The following is a 19,581-nucleotide window of genomic DNA, read 5'->3' on the forward strand; positions in this document are numbered from 1 at the left end:
CGTCAAATGCATTTTCATCCTCCCTACTTTAAACTGTGTGTGTTGCTTATTTTTCCCGCATTTTCCTTTCCTTTGAGTTTCAACCTTTTTTTACCGTTAAGAAAAACCCTCTTAAACAGCACTCGAAAACGAAGAAGAAAAAGCGTCAAACAGACACAAAATAAAAACAAAAAAGAAACTGAAGACAAAACTTCAAAAAAGTCGTCAGTATTACTCAGCAGTCAGCATGATGACTATTTTGTATCTACGTTTTCTAAGTTTCAAACTCAAAGAGCTCTTAGCAAAGTTTTACCATTTTGTATTGTCTCCAGGAGCGGATTGCATACATTTTTCAAAGAATATTTTTGTGTTATGCTTGTTGCGGATCAAAGTTAAAAACAGTTTAAATGTCTGATGGTTAGTGCTTATAGCACTGTCATCCCTCAGGTCTTGAGTTCACCTAAAGTTCTTTTTTTTTAGCGGTACAGACTTCAAGAGTAATTCTTGTACTGAAAAGTGATTTCTCAAATAAGCCCTTCGGATTTGAAATATGAACTGTAAGTCCTCTCCAAGAGTTATAAGTTACTAGTCCTAGTTCTTTACGGACTAATTATTTATTAAATTTTAAAAGGCCTAATTGGTATAAAATCTTAATTTTAAACTAGTAACAAATTAAATTATTGTAGGTTTTCATACTCTGAACATAAGCTTATATTCTATTGGAAACAGCAAGATCGAAAGAACTTGCAAATGTCTAGAACGTGATTTGATGACTGAAACTTCAATACAGTATTTGATTTAACCAATAAAAATAACCTATAAATATTATTGAACCGTTACATATTCAGCTGCTGTGAGATATTAAGATGGTTAAAAAGATCAGTTGCTAATTTCTTTTATCAAAACTCATCTGTTAAAAAAGAGCTCCTAATAGAATCATTTGGCAATCCGATAAGTTTGACATCATCTGAAGACCACAACACACCCATCTCGTATTGTCTTCCCACTAGTTTTAGGGACCGATCCATAATATCGAAGTAACGACTTACTTCTCGGCTAACAAGTTCACCTTTTGGAGGCATAACACCAAATTCCTCCGTGTTGAAATGATGTCGCACGAGCTCGTGCAGGTCTATTTCTTCCTTAATGGCTTCGTGGTACATTAGCTTCACAGAGGGTTTCGATGCCGGATCCAAGCAAGACACATTCATTGAAGGAGCTGATTTATCATACACTATCCAACCTAAAAGTTTCTTCAACACGTGTGGTTCCTCATCCTTGCCATGCCGTTGACCACGCCCTAAAAGAAATTTCGCCTGATCCAGACCAAGTAAGATTTTTGGTCGAGCGTCCACCAAGTTAACGAGTGGGAGACCACGGAGATGAGGGTACAAACTTTTCAAATGCCTGACATCGACAGACTGGCTAGCCAAACATAAGTTCTTGATAGTGTATACGTTCTGCAAGAAATACCTGTTGCAAGTGTTTTTTCCAGAAACCGAAAAGGCAGTTTTCTTGCAATCCCCGACACGAGAAACATCTTTTGTCCATTGCAATGTTAGTTTTTCAGATTGCCCATACAACCCAAGTACATTAAACAATTCCTCATCAATCATAGACAGCGAAGACCCGCCATCGAAGAAGGCATAAGTCTCCATTGCCATAGATCCGGATCGGAACTATCTTAAACATTATGGAGACGTCGGCCCCAACGTGAGAAGAGTGAATATGTGTTGCGGCACGAACGGCACTGCTGATGAATTCAATTCCACCTTGTTGGTGTTTTCTGTCGTGTGCTACAAGGGATGATGACGATGCAACCACCTGTACCACATGAACGTTTTTAGCACACGCTTTTTACTGGTGTCGAGACGGGTCCAAACAAGTAAAACAAAAAGACCTCTCTTGAGCACGTTTACCTTTGAACCGGCGTCAACGCCAAAACTTTTCACATTGAAATAATGTATGCTGGTTTTTATTGCACTTGCAGCACAAATCGTTTGACGACACGGAACACGGTTGTCAATTGTTGTTGACTTGTATACCTCCTCAAAATAGCGCATTCTCTTTTGTGAAGTATGGTAACTCTTGCACGATGTTACGTTTAAGAATCGTAAGGAGCGTTGCCATATCTGGATCTTGGATGGAACTAATACGAGCTTCTGAATCCTTTTCAGGAAGCTCTCGAAAAGGAGGAGACTGACTTGGACGTTGATCATTTTGTTTCAGGGTATTGCTCAACAGTGCCTGATGGTTAGCTTGAATTTCCCTTATAATTTCCAGCTTAGTTGGATTCATAGCCTTTGAACTGAGAGTTGGAGCTTTGGTGCAGTAGGGAAGCAATTGTTCCCTACCTATACTCCATCATCTGCTGCTAATGCAGTCAAATAATCTTTGCTTTTCAAATGTCAATCGGGAGAATCGCTGTCTTCCCGAAAAACACAATCGCTCTCCTCACAAAACCATGGGATCTATAGCATTAGACCTTAGAAAGCGCATGGATTGTTTGGTTTCCTTTGTTTTAAAGTACCGAACTGAAGAAACCCGGAAACTATTCAAGAAATCAGGAAGTGTTGCAACATCCTTGTTGGATTTCTTAAATTCAAACATGACTACAAATTATGGCAATGCCAAATAATGATGTGAAAATTTTGACCCTCCAACTGATCTGGCAACAATTTACAACAGTAACTCCCATCTATAGGCTACAACACCAGAAACCTAGTTAAGTCTCTTCAAAAGAACTTACCAAAAAGCCTTTAAAATTATTATTGACAATAACATCATTAATTCAATTACGTCCCTTGAACATCGTCGTAAAGTTTCTTGCCTCATCCTTTTTTACCATTAATTTAAAGGGACTATTCTCTATTGCGCAGGTGCCCTTAAACAGTTTAATAATAATACTCGCGCTCCTATGAAGTTCAAGGATTTGTTATTTACCACGCTCTATCTTTCCAAGAATTCAAAACCCATCTACAACGACACTTCCGTTATATCCCCGATCTTTTTCCCCATGCTCACGCTGTATCTCTGGAAAATTAAACCTAAATGTTGTTTATACCAATCAATGAATTATTTATACCGGTCTATGAAATCATTGGTATAAATACAAAAGACTGAATTCAATAAAATATGTAGGTTTCACACATCACGGCAACTAAAAAGTGGATTGCAAGTAAAATTTGTCATTTAATTGGTCTAAAACAATATTTTACCAAAACCTCTTTCGTTGCGAGTATTGAATGTTGAAAAATTTAAATTTTATTATTTTATTGGTATAAAATCCGTCCCTGTCAGTTTGTGGTGTGTCTGTTATTGGGTATTCTTTCATTTTGAGGCTTTTTTTGAGAGGAGGCAACACGGCACTCTGATCTGACTGTGCCTTGCCTGGCTCTTGCTGGATTTAGATACTTTAGATACTCTCATAGAAAACTTCAAATGCACTGCACTCCAAACTGCAATCTAGTGTATTTAACTATTTTTGTTGTTGGTATTGTCTTCTTCTGCTTTTTTGCTATATTTTTGTATCTTTCGTCGTTACCTCCCTGAGTATTGCCGATGGCTACTGCTCTGCAAGGCTTTTAGATACTACACTAAAAAAGAGTGAAATAGGTGAACACTTCGCACTGTTCAAATACACTATGACCAAAGAGGAGTTGGGGTGAATTGGATAGGGGCTAGGTATGGATATACTATGGGTATAATCTAATGCGTCGTGCCATTTTCCGTTTCCCTCGAAAATGGTATATAGCTGAAAAAGAGCAGTTTTCTTATACCACTTACTTACTAATGTGTATGTTAGTTTTTTGTTTGTTTATATTTGTATCTTTTACCAGCAGCTAAAGTAACAGCAACAGTTTTCTGTTCAGCAGCTTGATAAAATAATAATAATATTATGTAGTTATATACTCGTGTAGTGAAGAAATTCCAAAGCGCACCGAGACTTTAGCTGCTGCTGCTGGCGCTGCCGTCACACCACCACGCCGCGGCCGCACCGCGCCAAAAAGCACACAAATGTGTGTTTTCTTTTGGGATTTTGTTTGTTGTTAGTTTAATATTATTTTTCTTCTTGAAAAAGCCAGTTCAGGTGTAACTGCTCTAAAGAGTTAACGTGCGCATCACGCCGTCTCGTCGTTATCGTAGTCGTAGTCGTTTCGTCGTCGTCGGGCTTTTCGGTCTATATATTTTTTTTTGAAAATCCTCATCAATCACAATTTAATTTTACTCCTTTTTTTGTGTTAAAAAAACAAAAGTTTATTTGGTCGAAAATAATATGAATTTATACCAAATTATTGAATGGGGTTTAAAAGTTCAAAACTGGCAGTTCAATTTTTATTGAAAGAATAATAAAAGAATAACAACAATTGGTGATGTTGAATTTAATTAAATCAAAGTGAATATAATTAGTAAAATGTAAGCTTTATTGGTCTAATACCGACGACTAAAATTGTATTTACGGCGTCTTTAAAAATAACTCAAAAAATTTGTTTATAATTGGTCTAATAATAACGGACTGACAAAAAATATTCGCTACTGATAGAAAAATAATACATAAGTTACCTTCATTTTAAAGTTTTACAATAAATTGAAATAAGTTTAATCGTCTAAAGAATATAAATATGTTTTATATGATTTGAAAGTGTTGTTTTTTTTACTTCCAAGTTTGACATAGGTTTCTTTTGAATTAAGCGATTTTTTTGTTATTGACAACATTAAATTATTTCGAAAGCATTTTTGATACTCTAAAAAATATCCTAAAATTACAAAAAATGTGTACATTTTACATGAATCAAAACACGTGAAGTGAAATTATTAGAAACCAATACTAAATGTTTAATTGGTATAAAAATCATCGTCAATATTTAATGCATTACTCCGTTAAGTATACAAACTGCGTAAAAAAGGAAAAAAAGAACAAAAACATATAAGTTTTAATTTTTCGAAAATTAAATGGTCGAAAATAATTTAACAACTGAGTTCATCGCTTTGAAAATAATACAAAAAAATACTTCACTTATCAAATTATAATAAATACGTTTATTTTCGTCGGAAATATATAAATACACCACTAAAGTCAAAAATAACTTATTCGGCCCTGCATTTATTTGAAAAAATGTATTTGTAATTGGTATAAAAATGTTAAAAAGTGAAAATTGAACCATTTCATTGGAAAAACCCTATAACAAAATATTTCAAATTAGTTTAATTCAATTGGAAAAAAATATCCCAGATATTATGGTTGAAATCCAATTGGTATAAATCTTTAAAAGCTTGTTAAAACTCTAGAAAAAATTTGTTTCAAGAGTAGAAAATTGTTTTAAAATATCAAAACTATTCTTAAAGGTGAAATAATCATTTAATCCAATTCGAACTTCTTATTGGTATAAAATTTTTATTGAAATTCCTCGTTATAAATCAATACTTCAACACTGATTGAAGATTCTCCAATTGAATTCCTCACATGCAACTGGCTGTAAATAGAAAAAATAGAAAACGAAAAATCAAAATAAAGTTGTACAAAAAAGCAAAAAAAGAACACCATTGAAGCTTTGAAAGTTATGTAAGTTTTGTTGTTTGGCGATGTGCATCACTCTATTCATCGCGGGCACTGATGGCTCTGTTTTCGAAAAGCAAGTCGATAAAGCTATAAAATAATAGAATCCGTGAGCATTGAAGATCATGAAATGAAATGAAACAAATAATAGCTCAATGTATAGTATAATCGGCGGGAGTTTGGGTTTTTGTTGTATATTTTTGTTCGATTTCAACTTTTAGTGTTTCGATTTTTTCCAACACCACAATATCGTCCTCGGCTTCACCCTCACAGCCCAGCGTCGGTCGTCGTCGGTCGTCATCAGGGAGAACGATAAGAATAACAACAATGATGTCAACAAAATAGTAGTTATTTTGTTATTTAATTCATTTTAAAATGTGCATATTGTGTGGTTTTTGTTGGTGTGTGTTGGGACTTAGGGTAGTTAAAAAAGAAAGATTCGTTTTGTTCGTCTTTTATTGTTCGTTTCTACAATTTTTCAGCTTTTTTTTCTTTAAGCTGATTGATTTTTTAGTCTCACAAAAGTTGTATTGTCACGACTCGACATTGAGTTCATGTTCATGCTTTAAATCTTGCAGCCAATGGACAGTTGGTATAAAGTGCTATTTGGTATTGTAGTTCTCGTGTTGTGTGTTTGACTTATATACGACAAAGGCGACAACGTAATATAGTTTTTCAAGTATGTCGGTGTTTCTCAGGGATTGATATAAGTAATTTTGCAATGTTAATGGGTTTTGGGTGTGAGGACATTTTCAGAAACAAACCAACAAAAAACTGAGTCACAAGTCGAAATCACAACCAGGGTTGATGTGGCCTTTTGTATGTTTAAAAATTGCCACCCTATAAATTAAATTGTGGGTGATGTCGCATTTTATTTGAATATGAAAAGATCCACGATTTCGGTGTTGTTGTTTTTTAAAGTTTGTGTCATCATTTAAAGTTTTTTTTGACGGTCATCACGTATCAGACGGAGTAAATCAATGATTAAAATAATAATTCACTGTGTCCAGTAAATTGGAAAGCATTTATCTGTATATGGATGACAATAATATTGCGTGACTGCTAATTGACAAATTTCGGTCGAACTTTTTAATGAGTTTTTTTTTGTTTTTTGTTTGAAAGGGGGGAGTTGTCTGTAGCTTTATAGGAGCTATTGGGGTTTAGTTGAATCATTTTTGTGTGTCCGTCTGTGTATGAATGTATCAGACAAATTAACGGGCGTTTCATTTTTGTTTTGAAAACAGGATAGGCGGTGTATGGAAAAGTTTTGTTTCAAAGTTCATTAAGATAACACTTAATTAATTACCTTTTTCACTTCCTAATTACCTTCGGTGTAATATTTTCTATGCTATAATTAGTGTCGGAAAAAAAAGTTCAACATAACCTTACGTAACAGAAGAGCCCTAACAGACGTATGTAAGCATTATGATGGAAGTAAATTTACAAAATTTTAGTAAGGCACACAAACATTGTTTGATTGTTTAATTAAGGCATTTGGTTTTTTGAAAAAAAGAAGTGACATTTTCCAAATTGACAGTTGACTTTGGGAACCATAAGCTGATTTGTAAGATATGATTACGAAAACTATTTTTTTTTAAATGAAATGTTTTCACTTTTTTTGTTAATAACTTAAAAATAACCTTATAATATTTAACACAATACCAGGAATAAGGGAATTAGATTAGGACTTAAAAGGAAATACCGATGTATTGGTTTTAAATGGCTGCACTTAGAAATTAATGAATACAAAGGGTGGTTATATTTTAAGGGCCGATGTTGATATTAAATAAAACACATACTATTTAGGAACTATTATCATTTCTATTTTTTGTTATGATATTGGTATGGAACAAAATATCGGTTAAATGATGGCCGCAACCTCGGTGGCACATCCAATGACCCAAATTTTCTATGACGCTCTTGTAGTTTCTTTTTTTATAATAAACACACACTCAAGGGCATATTACTAACCTTATTATGCAGAGGCACAGTGTGAGCACTAGGAAGAGAAGAGAGGGTTAAAAAGGAGATGTCGGTGCACATTGGTTTTGAATTCCTGAACTTTGCAATGACTAGGATAGACAGAGTGAGGTAAGGCATTCCACATTCGCGTAGTACGGCTAAAGAACGAATCTCTCGAGGGTATACTGATGAGCATTCCTAGAAGCGCGAGTACTACGGTTGAACTGTTTAAAGGGAGGAATGCAACCTGCTATTTCACTAGAGCATAGGCCGTTAAAATAACGGTAAAAACGGTCAGACAAGAGACCTTAGGACGATGTTCAAGGGAAGTAAATGAACTTATGATGATATTATCATCTATCAATCTAAATGCTCTACGTTCAATACTATCCAAGAGGCTTAAGTAAGTTGCAGGAGCACCAGCCAAGAGATGGGAGTTGTACTCAAGCTTTGGACGTATGTAAGTCTTGTAGATAATAGCCAGATCAGAAAGGGTGAAATATTTCTTGCCTCACCTAAGGAAACCTTGCGGCATTTTTGGCGACATCGCGTATGTGATCATTCCGCAAGAGGTGGTTGGTGATACACATACCGAGAATATTAAGGTGTTCAGTCTCATTGATGCAATTGCCATCCATGTATAATGGCAATGGTGGTATATCTCGCTTTAACGATACAAGACAGCATTGGGTTTTCGAAGCATTAAGTTCCACGCAGTTTTTTAATCCCCATTGAACAATGCTGTTAGGGTCGGAATTTAATGAGCTCATCATATTTTGTCGTTGCAGTTCCACATCCGAAGAAGAGGGATGTGAGTCTGAAAACGAATATGAAAAGCTAAGAGTACTATCGTCAGCGAAACAGTGTATTGGATTAGATGTTTCAGTCAGAAGATCATTAATAAAAATAAGAAAGAGTGTTGGAGAAACAGAACCCTGGGGCACACCAGCATTTATTGTATGGTTTTCAGACTTGAATCCATCCAATACAACTTGTATCGAACGATTCGAAAGTTAATTACTAATCCAATGAAGCAGGGATTCGTGAAAACTGAAAGCACGCATTTTCGATAAGAGAGCCTGATGCCAAACCCTATCAAATGCTTTTCAAATATCAAGTGCAATAATCTTACTTTCTCCAAAGCGATGTAAAGATTTGCTCAACAGTTCGGTAAGATGAACCATGAGATCACCAGTGGACCTATTGCTACGAAAGACGTATTGTCGGTCATTAAGAAGCTTTCGATCTTCGAGATATTTCTTGAGCTGATAATTAATCAGCGTTTCCATGACCTTGGAAAGAAGGGATGTAAGTGCAATTGGTCGATAACTAGACGGTGAAGAAGATTCGTCCTTTTTGGGTATGGGCTGGACAAATGCAATTTTACATCCTCTCGGAACGAGACCTGAGGAGTAGGACAGATAAAAAAGCTTACGCAGTGGCTTTGCCAGAGTTGAAGAACACCTCTTCAGAACAACAGCGGGGATACCATCCGGACCAGTGGATTTATGTGTGTTTAGATCTCTTAGGACTCTTGCCACAGTACGAGTCCCATAGACTCACTAACTCGCTCAAGTACAGGCGGAGTCATAACACTCACTGGCAGTTTAGAATTGGCGGCAAAATGCCTAGCAATGAGATAAGCTTTCTTTAAAGAGCTAACGAAAGGAGTGTCATTGACAACAAGCGTAGGAACTAATGAAGAGGATGAATTCCTCATTTTTTTAAAAATGACCAAACATTTTAACTGCCTTTGGGACATTGCAGTGTTTTTTTCCGTAATTTTTGGTCATGTAAACATTTGTTCCGTCGAATATGGGCGTTGCAGGTCTTCCTGGCTTGCTTCAACTTATTCCGGTTTTCCTCAGTACGGTTTGCTTTATAGCAACGGAAACTTACCTCTTTGACCCTAATAACCTCCTTACAGCTCGCATAAACCCATGCGTTTTCCTCGGCTCTGAGACTTTTAACCCTGTTCGGTATAAAAGTACTCATTCCCAGGAGAATCAAACTTGTGATCATATCAGCGCTGGCGTCAACGTCACCATCGAGGAAGCATAGTGACCAGTTAAAGATCTTGAAGTAATTATTTAGACCGTCCCAGTTAGCTCTCTCGTATTGCCAAACGGTTATCTTAGGAGCTCTTTCTTTAACTTAAGAGTTTTTACACGAGAAATTTGCTGATATGACACAATGGTCAGATGTTCCGAGAGGAGTCAGGGTCAGAGGTAAGAAACAAGTCAAGAGTGTTTTTTGCTTGACCTTCAACGTCCGATTTTCGGGTGGGCTCGTTGACCAGCTGAGTAAGGTGGTTGAACTCAGCTAAAATTTCAGTACATTCACCTTCTTGTGTTGACTGGCCCGAATGTTGAAGCCATGAAGAATTGTGTACATTGAAATCACGAGAAGTTGATACTCTGTCTAAATTTGGGCTTCGATAAAGGAAGCAGTGGTGAATGATTTGCCTATTTACGGTGAATTTAAATCACATATAATTAAAAAAGGAATTGAGGTTCTATGCCGTTAATGTGCCGAATTATCTCATCTATCAGCTCTTGAATTGTTGCTGGCTCATTGACGTACGCCTTGTCTTTCAAATAATCCCCAAGACAGAATTTTCAGCGGTGTTAAGTCACATGATATTGGCGGCCAATGGACATCGCCACCACGTGACATAACATGGCCATTGAATTTGTCGCGAAAAAGAGGCCCGATGATGCCGCCAGCCTATAAACTGGACAACATATTCACTCTTTGTGGGTGCCTTGGTTTTCCGACAATCACTCTTAGATTATCATTTACCCAAATGTGGCTATTCTGCTTATGGACAAATCCGCTGAGGTAAAAATGGGCTTCATCACTGAAGATGATTTTCTTCGAAAATTGATCATCCATTGTTCCTATTTCTTGGCACCATTCTGACTTCTGACAGCACTTGAAATGTCAATTTTGAGTCAATTTCATCTTGTTAGTGTTTAAATGGAAGTCTTTATGCATAATGTTCAACAACGACAAGCGTTACAGTTGCAATTGTTAGGCATGATGTAGAGTTAATGTGCCCGGTTCTTCAGTAACACCATTGGAAACAACAGCAATATTTTCTGCAGTAAGAGCTGTACAAGCATGCACGATTTTTCTGATTGTACTCACATTTGGAGGGTTAAACAATTGAAGAAAAACCACAAGGTGCACCATGTGCATTTTGATTTTTACGGCCATTTTTATAATAAGCTTAAATAACTTCAAAGCCTTGTTTGATTTTGTATCTTTCCTTGGCTGAAATTGAGTTAGTTCGAAACTGAGCAATGTCAAATGAAATGCAGAAAAAATTAGGTATTTGTGTGGGTCACAACAGCAGCCTTTAAAATTTAACCACCCTTTACTAATTAGCAATCCTGGATGTACATTCGTGTTTAACGTAAACCATAATACAAGTGTCAATCATTTGATATTAAAAAACATAACCTGCATGAACTGATTTTATCAAAAAAAAATATAAGAGTTCCGTGAGTGAAAAACGGAAGTACGTGCAAAACAATCGCATTAGTTTCGTGTTGAAATTTACGATTGTCTGGATTTGTGATATTTTTAGTTTTCTTTTGCACTAAACTCAAAACATTCTTGCAATTACTCTTTTTTTGGACTTTTCCATCACCATAATAGTAATGTCACGTTCAAGTCATATTCATGTGATCTTACTTCCTATTTCTATTTTTATACGTGTATAAAGTTAAATATTTTATGTTGGTCAAAAATGCTCTTTGGAAATATAATTTGTTAAAAAAAAGAGAATTAGATGCGACCCACACTGATAACTTAAACTGGTGATTTTGGAAATATGCGCCTTATTTTTGTTTATAATGCGCCCAATTCTTATCTGAAGAAATAAAAGTTTTAGATGTTTTTTTCTGTCGGGGTATTTGAAACGTTGAGCCAAAGCTACTCAAGATTTTTTGTGTGTGTTTTTTTTTTATTATTATTTTTGAAATTTCTGCTACAAATATGTTTGAACTTTCAAATTTTATTTTTAATTATTTTTGTAAATAAAATCTCAATTAAAATTATTTAAGGGCGATTCATTTCATTATTGCTTAAATTAAGCAAAAATTGGTCATCTTTAAAGTTTATTATAAATCTAGAGTTAGAACACAAGTTGAATATAACGTTTTTTATGAAGATTAAGCTAAATATCGTGTCTAAGATAATGGGGCTTAATTTTGTGATTGAAAAATAAAAAAGAATAAAAAGGATACGCGGTTCAACTACGCCGAAGGCTTAAAAGTCTACGTGATCGTATTTTTTACCAATTAAAAAAAGAAAATTGCAAATTTACTTCAGATATGTTTAAACAAAATGCTATTCCTTTTTACATCATCAATATTTCAATGTCAAAACTTTGATTTTTAACTTACATTTCTTTTGAGAGTGATAAAAATCTTAAGTTGATTAAATCTTAAGTTAAAAATTTCCACTTGAAAACGGCAACTCTGGTGAATAAAATCAAAGTCACGAGTCGATAATGAAAATCCTCAAATTAAGTTGAACTTTGACAGATTAGAATTGGCCTGAAATTATAACAAGGTGTCCAAATATCACACATACAAAAATTGTAGAACCACAAAACCTGCCATAGTATGAAATGAAAAGATTGTATTTTTCTAGGTAGGTAGGTAGAAATGGCGATCTCAAGGCAACCTAGTGCGCCGTTTTGATACCAAAAACTCGTTTGACCTTTGTTTGAAAGGGATAGATAGATAGAGAAGCTTTATAGCGATTATGTTAGAGTCATTTTGTCGCATTGAGAAAAAAGATTAGGTCTTTAATCTTTGTCTCTGATAGCTCATCAAGTACTTGAAAGAATGCTTTTCCAAAGTATTTCACATTTGCAGAGGAAATGGATTGTCGTTTCACTTTCTCTTTGGTCACTACAGCTACGGCAAAAGGTGTTGTAAGAGATACCCAACTTCTCTGCTTGAACTCCTATAGGCCAATGTCCAATTCAAACCCCAACAATCCTGGCTATGTCTTGACTTGGCCTGCATAGAAGATCGTTTGTACGGGTTTTGTTATATGTGGGAAATATCTTCCTAGATATAATTCAGTTGGGTAAATTGCTCCACCTTCGGTTTGATTCAGTTTGGTAGATAGAAAAGATTTTACCCTTCATAGCACTAAGAGAAATGTTAATCATTTCCGCAAGTGAGTTATAAAGGGCCGATCCTTGCCTGGCTAGCTAGTTACCCAGATCAGGGCGACACTGAGGTTAATATTCAGGCTCGCAAGCTCATCGCGACATTGCTGGATCAATTTAGATGAGGATATGGCCGAATTAATGGCTTTGACAGCTGCCTGACTGTCTGTAAAGATAGCCACATTTCGGTTTTGGTTTGGGTTTTGTTTAAGTATGTTACATGCCTCCCTTATTGCCAGCAGTTCAGCCTGAAAAACGCTAGCAAAGTCAGGAAGCCTAAGGGATTTAGCTACATTTAGTGACTCAGAAAAGATCCCAGAACCAACTCCGCACTCCATCTTTGAGCCGTCAGTAAAGATGGATGTGTCGAAACCTATCGACACGATGTCATCCTCCAAATCTTCTCTGTATGGGAAAATAACCTTAAAACCCTTACTTAGATTCAAAGTAGGAGTGCAGTAGTCAGTGTCTACCGAGATAATATCTGAGGGAATCGATTTCGTAGTATTGCTGTGACCATAAGGTTTTGACAACCAGCTATTTGATTAATTCAGCCTAATAGCGCTGCAGGAAACTATGTATTTAATAAAAAGGTCGATTGGTAGAAGATCCAAAATAACGTTTAAGGCGCCCGATGGGCAAGTACGCATGGCCCCTGTGGTGCCCACGCAAGCTGTTCTCTGAACCTTCTTTAGCTTATTAATATTATAGGCTTTGCTAAGAGCAGGCCACCACACAATCAAACCATATGTTAAGATTGGGCGTATTACGGATGTGTACGTCCATAAAATCATCTTCGACTGAAGTCCCCACTTTTTGCCTAAAGTTTTGCTGCAGGCGTAGAAGGCAACACAGGCCTTCTTTACCCGTACTTCAATATTTAGTTTCCAGTTTAGTTTAGGGTCGAGTATAACTCCCAAATATTTTGCACTGGAGATAATGATAGGATTTGACCGTTGAGTCGAGGTAGCGTGAAGGGCGGTACTATAGTTTTGGTGGTAAAGAGCAACAGTTCAGTTTTACTTTGGTTTACTCCTAGTCCACAACTCGTAGCCCAGTCGCTAACTTTGTATTATCCTGTAAATACTAATTTGAAATTGGTGAGAACAGTACCGTGGCGTGATGGTTAGTGTCGAAGTTTGAGCTTCAGATCATCTTCAATTCAATAAAAAACAAAAAGTCAGCAGGTGTCGATGGTACATCCAACGTTGTACTAAGACATTTACCGATTGAGGCAATTGACATTTATACCACGCTCTTCAATAATGCACTTAATAATGCATATTGGGAAAGGGAAAGGAAAACTGTAACCCGTCAGAACTTCGGTCGATAAGTCTTCTTCCGAACATCAATAATCAATAGGGCTCTGACTAAGTAGGATGCGGAAAACAAAATAATTCCGGATACACAGTTCAGGTTCAAGGCAGCATGACACAATTCATGCTGCGTCTAAACTCGTTTCTGATATCCAATAAAATAAATCAAAACAACAAGGCACAGTTTTGATTTGGGAAAGGCCTTTGACACCGTATGGTTAGAAGGTCCTTACCTAAAACTAAGCAGGCTTATTATAAGCAAACCATTGTTGTATATACTTTATGAAACACTGAATGGTAGATAGTTTGTTGTCAAAAGAGACAATGTAACTTCTACCACAACATTCTCAATTGAAAATGGTCTTGAACAGGGAGCGGTGAATTCGCCGATTATCTTCAGCATTTACACCAGCGATCTGATAGGTAGTCTTGCAAAGGCGATTACGTACGCCGACGATCTAATTGCGCACAGAACGGCCCGAAAGGGAGCGTGATTTCGACAAGATTCAGCGATATTGCGACAACTGGAAACTGAAAATAAATGTCCAGAAGTCGGAGACAACTCTGTTCCGGTCTCCGTTGGCTGGGGCTCACGAGGGATACGTGTAACAATTGACGCAAGATGGTTATCGTTGATCTTCATGGACAGCCATTAGCAAGCAAAAGTGTTGTGAAGTACCTCGGTATCTGGTTAGATCAGTATTTATATTTCGACAGACATAAAAATGCTACTCTGACCAGGGCCAGAAGAGCCTTCGCTCTGACGGACGCTGTACCGGCTTATATCGAACAGCCGAATCTTCTTATGTGCATTACTATTCCAACGTGTTTCTATACATCGGGGCTCGAATCAACAGAATTGACAATTTCGTTATAAAGCTCGTTCGAGGTCGCATTGCAAGAGCTATGTCTTCGACCAACAATTTAATTTTCCGAGCGTTCTATCCGAACAACGAGTATCTTTAGAGTGCACGCTTGAAGGGCTTTATTCCGCCAGAGGCATTCCTCTTTTTAGAGAGATGCGGTCTGATACAGGATAGATTTGCAGTTCTGCTAATCTACCACGTCAAACGACGGACCGTGGAAAGACAACTCCTGTACAATCGGGACGTCATGGCACAAGTTAAATAGATCTTAGGGCCGAAAGGCATTAGAATTAGGTATTATTGTTTAACTAAGAGTGTCCGTATGGGACCAGTAAGTGCGTTGTAAGTTATGGTCAATTATGGTCTTATGGATTTTTGTCTAGCTTTAATGATGATTTAATGAATAAAAAAAAAAGGATGTAGGACTGTCATTAGAGAGGTCTTGGGTTCGATCTCTGCCCGTGGCACCTAAATTTTTCTTCACGGGTACTGCCTCTGGCGAGGAATTGACAAATTCTTTTCATGAAAAGTGCTTTCTCAAATTAGCCGTTCGGATTCGGCACATAATATATAGGTCCCCAAAATCCCTGCAATTACTTTTTCTGGCATATCTAATAGTTTCTATTATTGCCTTATTTGACATATTTATTCATTACGGATGGCAAATTCTATGAACTTAAACGTCGACGTTTTTAGGAATAATATCAAATGTTTATTTCGAAAACTATTTGGTATTTAAATACTTCCCAGCATTAGAATTGTTACATTTAAAATGAAAGTACATTAGTTGTGCACCTGCATAATCGCTGTCAAAAAATGTTACGCTAACTTTTGTCACTCCAATTCAAACTTGTTTTTAAATTGAATTACCCATAAAATACGTACATATGCAAATAACTGTGTATTAAATTCAGGTCTAAAAAGGCAGATAATTGTATTTTTAGCTTTCCTTCAAATTTGTATATTCCTCAGACCAATTATCAAGAAACTATCTTATAATGTCTACTTGCATGTTTTTTTACCTATTTTAACACTTTTAATTCTACATCCATTCATGCATATGTGCACAATGCAGAGACCAATTTAAAAGTCTAATGACATAATTAAGACCCAACTATGCTACCAATTATATCTATCAGTTTAAATCAGTCACATGAACTATTTTGCACTGCAACTATTCGCTCAACTATATCGGATGGCAGAGCATTTAAAAGTAATTATAAACAAGTATAAAACCTTTAACTCTTCCTGGCTCGGAGGCTATGGTTTGGTTATAATAAAAAGACTCAACTTTATAAAACTAAAATTCAAACTCAAACTGAACTTAACATCAGCAACAAATAAAACAAAAACAAAAAAAAAAGAGAAAACTTTTATTACCGTAATTTGCGTTGAACTTTGTTTGTCACTGAGCAAAAGTGTAGATGCAACAAAAACCAACAATCCTTCCCTCCACAAAAACCAGATCAAGGTACCTTACATACCTTGCCTATACCTTTAAAACACTTTGAATGAAAAATGAAATGCAAAAATCGATACACACTGTTCCGTAAGATATAAGACAAGTTGTAGATAGGCAAGGTATACCATAGGGTATAACATCAACAACCATTAACCAACCTATAAGTTATCTCCTCTCCAAAGGCTGACCGTAGATATTATAATAATATGAAAGCCCTGATGAGTACCGTGAGATCTAGGCCGATTGTGGTTTTACATATTTTTTGTTTTGTTTTTTGTTGTTCCTATCACCACCGTGAAATCGTAAAAACGAAATCGAGAGCGTATGCCCTCATAGCCTAAGCGTCATCGTGTTGTCGCCGTTGCCGTACTTATTTGAAAAAATCCAGCTCCAAGCTTCAAAAGATAAATGTAGTCAGCTTTAGATATATGTAGTTCTCCAACTGCGGGATTAAGATTCGGAAAAGTTCAATTATGGTTTTTCCTCCTCCTTCTTCCCATCATGGAGAGACTCCACGTCGCTCGTAGCATGGTGTTGTCGTTGTAGCTAGCTCGGTAGGTTGGTCGTGTAGTCCCCGCCTTAGCTGTGGTTTCCCACAATGTCTGAAGTCTGGCTTCTGGCAAATGTTTGCATACACCAATGATTCCATAGCCCTCCTGGTTCCCCATCATCGTACTTACGATTATGAATGAATTAGACGGGCAATTAGCACCTATAGCGCAAGTGATGTGGCAGCGTTGTTATTCAATGCGGGCAGTGATTAAAGCAAACAACACACGTACAAAAATACTCCACTGGTGGCGTCGCCGTACCTAAAGAGAATATGCTCCTCAAAAAACACGAACCGAAAAAAAAAGATGTTTGTTGTAACGTCATGGGGTGGATGGCTCTGCGGCCGGGCCGACTTGATGGCATGGCTTGCATAAAAACGGAAGCTCGAAATGCATTTACGGAACACCACCCATACATCATGCTCATCAAGAAGTTCGAGTTAAAGTGGGAATGGGAATGGAATAAATTTGCGGCCTAGTGACCAGATATTTACTGATGGACTGAACTGCACTGCACTGGACTGGACGCTACCGCTGACCGCCAGTAATCTGATGGTAAAAGTGTATACTCAGCTGAACATAGAAGAAGAAAGAGGACATGGGAGCAAAATCATCCATCCGAAGTTAGTCGGTTTGTGTGTCGGATCGGAGGCCATTGCGTGATTATGCAATGATGCATTGTTTGAGCTTTTTATGTTGTGTTATTTTTTGTTGTTGTTAGACGTATCTCACAATTTTTGTATAAATTTGCAAGAAATAGAAGTCATACAGTGGGGCAGAATGTTTACCAAATTCAACAAGAATTTAAAAATGTATATAAAAGGCTTGTGTTTGCATTGAAACTACTTCTGGCACAACAATTCCTTCACTGACACAAGCGTTGATCGTGACTACAAAAGCCTTTTACCAAGTTGAGATATAAAGTGTTTTTCAATTGTCGCTGGTAGATTTGATATTGGGGCCCCGTAGCGGCCATTTTGTTTTGGTGACATCTGTCAAATTTTTGTTCATTATTCAGTTGCTTATGCCAAATCATCATGGCAAGTAACACGATTGAATAGCACGTTCAAATGATAAAACTTTATTATCAAAATGACTGTTCGTTAACGCAAACGGTACGCGCATTGCGCCTATTTTACGGTCGACGTAATGCTCCTTCACAGTTGACTCCTTAACGTTTGGTGGCCAAACTTGATACAACCGGCTCAGTAAATAATCAGCCAACATCCGTACATACAACTAACGCAAGAATTGGCCGAAAATATCGCCACGATCCGTAAAGTTCAGACTTCAGCTTGGCGAATTTTGCAAAGTTCATGACCAAGACAACCCCGTTTGTTCATTGACTATGCTTCGAATCGTTTGGAAGAAGACCTCAATTATGGCCGAATATTCCTCTTTAGTGACGAGGTTCATTTTCGGATGAATAATTGTGTTAACAAGCAAAATTTCCGTATATGAGACGACACCACCCCACGTGAGGTTCACCAGTTCCTTAAAAAGTTACGGTTTAGTGTGGATTTAGGGCCAGCGGCGTTAGTTAGGCGGTCACCTTCAACAGCGTCAACTAATTTCGCATGGCCCAAGTTGAAACATATGGGCCTAGACGACAAGTGGTTCCAGCAGGACGGCGTTTCGTGCCACACAGCAAACCCGACGATTGACATTTTGCATGTACGATTTGAAGGTAACGTTATCTCTCGTAGAGGTGATATAAATTGCTGCTAGACTTTTTCCTGTGGATTTTCTTGAAGTCGCAGGTCTATGCAAATAAACCACAATCGACGATGCCCTAAGTGCACATAACACAGGCCATAGCTCAAATTCATCCGGATCTATGAAGAGTCATTGAAAATTGGAACACTCGGATCCGTGTCACCTTAAGAAACCGAGGTGGGCATTTGTGTGATGTCATATTCCACACCTCACAAACAGCTTGTTTTATTCGATTTCAACACTTATTGAAAAACCCTTTATTATTTATTAAATTGAGCTGGATTTAACCTCGAATGTTTGCATTTTTGTCAACTTCGAAAAAGGGTAGCATGTAAATTATTGGTTATACGAGTAAATGAAACCCTAAGGTTAAAATGTCTTTATTTTGGTCAGTTTTTACCGATTTTTAAAGATTTTTGTTCCACTGTATGTGACCACCGCAGTTTTGCAATGTGATTTTCGTTTGATGTTCATTTACTTCATCTGACAGACATTTCAGACAACATCAAGTAAAGAATTGTATTTTGTATCTGCTGGTGGTCATTTTTGCCTCAATGATCAACTTTAAATGCTTTTTTTTCTCTCTACTTCTTTCGTTTTTAAGTCTTCTTTCGACAACGCTCAAAGTATCTAAATGCCATTATACATGTTGCACTTCTATACACAAAATGAAGTTAAGTGTATGCCAACAGCAACAATGGCAAGAGTAGAAAAAGATTCAAGCACGTTTTTGTATCTTTGCAAATCAATTTACCAATAATTCATGTCATTTTAGTGATGATGCATCTCATGATGCTTAGTATTTCTAATGCGTAATTAGATACGTACAACTTGTCTTGTCTGGGGACAGGAGAGGTGGAGATGGCTTGGGAATGGTTTGATGTGTTTATTTGTAATCATTTTATTTTCGTATTATTGCGTTTTGAGAAATGATTTGAATTTTTGTTTGTAAATAGGTACACCAATAGATAATAAATGGTA

At 36.8% G+C, this 19,581-nt stretch overlaps 1 protein-coding gene across 4 annotated transcripts in view; it reads left to right on the forward strand.

Moving 5' to 3' along the window:
- The window catches only part of LOC129947460 (uncharacterized), a 179,828-nt gene that overhangs the window by 54,935 nt on the left and 105,312 nt on the right, over positions 1–19,581 (forward strand). For 2 of the 4 annotated variants that reach the window (XM_056058020.1, XM_056058022.1), the window contains exon 1: positions 4,068–4,395. The exons of 1 other annotated variant lie outside the window; for it this stretch is intronic. The gene's annotated coding sequence lies outside the window, so the exon portion shown is untranslated. Of the gene's footprint in view, positions 1–4,067; positions 4,396–5,188; positions 5,326–19,581 lie in introns of those variants that run through there. One more of the 4 variants, XM_056058021.1, reaches the window with a different exon arrangement.

Source organism: Eupeodes corollae, chromosome 2 (genome assembly GCF_945859685.1).
Source record: "Eupeodes corollae chromosome 2, idEupCoro1.1, whole genome shotgun sequence".
In the NCBI taxonomy this organism is placed as follows: domain Eukaryota; kingdom Metazoa; phylum Arthropoda; class Insecta; order Diptera; family Syrphidae; genus Eupeodes; species Eupeodes corollae.